Here is a 2,343-nt window from a genome sequence, read left to right as displayed (position 1 = left end):
GGAGGAGGCTTAGCAGCCTCTCTGGCTGCTAACATTAGGTGCCCACAACACCCTCCACACCAGTTGTGAAAACCGAAAATGTCTCCAGATATTACCAAATGTTCCCTGGGGGACAAAGTAGTCCCTGGATGAAGGCCACTGCCTTAGACAAGAACAGGTAGAATGAGGACAAAACAGAAAAGGGGGGCTCACTGCCCTTGGGGCCCCTGTGTCCATAGCAAGGTCGCTCAGGGACTCACACCCAGCAGACACTCCATCCATGGAACTCCAAGGCCGAGGGGAAGTAGAAGAAAGGGCTCATCCATTGACAACATCGTGACTGACACGCACCGAGGGCTCCAACGTTCCCAGCATGGGTAACCTCACTGCTCTCCACAAGCACCCTATGAGGTAGGTACAGATAGAAACCTCATCTTGGAGGACAGAAATGGGAGGTGTGCCACATATAAACAACTTACTTAAGATCAAAGGGCTGGCCTGCACTGGAGCCCAGGTTGGAACTCAAGCCAACTCTGTTCAGAGCCTGCACTTTTAAGCATCAACACAACAATCTTAATAGTAAGATGACAATAATCTCCCAGCTGTGGGCTTAGGCAAGACGCTGAACAGAATGGAAAGTGACTTTATGGAGGTGACTTCATCTGATCCTCACCACCCGTTTGTAAGGTAGCCAATGGAAGACAGGGGCACCAGGGGAGATAAAACCTAGCTCTTCCTTGGCCTTGGCCACCCCGAGTGCTGAAAACAGTCAGAATGCAGGTTTCACTCAATAAACCTCATGGAGAGCCACAGCTTCATCTAAGAACCGGCCTCTGCACTACGTGGTCAGAGAGAGGAGCCTGTTCAAGAAGTCTTTGCCCAGTGTCTGGACGTGAGATCTGAGGCTACCAGCCTGAAGGACCGTGGGCCCCCCTAGCCCCATGCCTGGCCCACCACCGTCTTGGCGCCTGGAGATTCCATGCAAGGAAGATGAATACAGAGCATACAGGGCGGGGGGGTGGGGGGTTCCTGCCTTTGAAAAACAAAATGTCAGCAGCTCAGCCCTAGATCCGAGCAAGGCTTCAACCACATTCCAGGACTTGTTCATCAGGAGACGCACAGAGATGGAATTTGGGGAGGAATCCGATCTTTCCCTTCCCCTTGCTTAAAGGATCCGAAGAGTTATTAAAAACAAAGGACGATGAAGTTTCAAAAGCGCGTATGCAGCGTCCCTTTAAAAACACACCCAAGCCCAGGATGAATGCTGCAACGACAAGATACTGTACTGATTAATTATTAAGAACACATTTCGTGTGGTTTCACAGCTATGCCAGAGCAATCTGCTTCATAGTGATTAAACCTCAATAAATGTGGTTCTAATAATGACGTGGTATTGAATTATCAGACAATGGCAGCCTTAGTAAATCTTAATTAGTTTTGTCTTTTGAGACCTTCATTTAAATTCTGAGTAATACAAATGCCTTTTGAGCCCAGCAAGGGAGGCATGGCTGCCCTCCCAGGGGGGCCGCCCTCCCAGGGGTGCTGCCTTCGAATCCAGACCCCCAGCTCCGTCAACACTCAGAGTTCGCCAGCCTGGAGGATGGAATGGGGGCAGGGGGAGGGGCAGCTCTTTTGGGGAAGTTTGCATTCCAACTGACAGAGCCAGCCCTTCTTCAAACACCTCTGAAGAAGGAAAGTGTCATTGGGCCAAACAGCGAACTTTTGGGTGAAAACAATTATTTCTGAAATGTGGAAAAGCTCTGAGGGGAAAAAAGAAAGAGGGAGGGGAGAAGGGGGAGAGGGTGCCCCTGTGAGCTTGCAGCTAGGAATGGGAGCTGAGAGAATGGGCAGATGGATGACAGGGGCGGGGTGGCCAGCCACCGGGTCCCACTGGAGGCCTTTCAGGGTAAACAAACTGGCCAGGGAGCACAGCCTTGCTTCAAAGGGCCCACAATTACTCGTTTTATTGCCCAGAGTTACAAGATGATGGTATCTCAAAAGAAGGTGACAGCAAGTTAACAGATCCGTCCCTGAGGGTGCCTGGCCCAGACGTAGAGTCTCCCTTCTCCAAACAGAGATGCAGGCACAATTAGCAGCGTTCCAAATGCGACATTTCTCTGCTTTGGGAACTCACTGGAAAGCCAGGCAACGCACTCCCCACCTCCACTCACATTTTGGTACTAATTAACTCCTAATTTGGGAAAGGGAAGAAAGGGGTGTCTCTTTCAAGAATTTCTCCCTCCGGAGATGGCATCTCAGAGCGGCAGCATTTGGCAGTAAAACCCATGTGGGAGCAGAGTGGCTGCAGGGCTCGGGGATTTACGACTTGGTTCCGGAATGCTGTTAGGGCCCTGGCCAGAGACT

Source organism: Desmodus rotundus, chromosome 5, assembly GCF_022682495.2.
Source record: "Desmodus rotundus isolate HL8 chromosome 5, HLdesRot8A.1, whole genome shotgun sequence".
NCBI lineage: Eukaryota > Metazoa > Chordata > Mammalia > Chiroptera > Phyllostomidae > Desmodus > Desmodus rotundus.
This window is presented reverse-complemented; position numbering follows the sequence as displayed.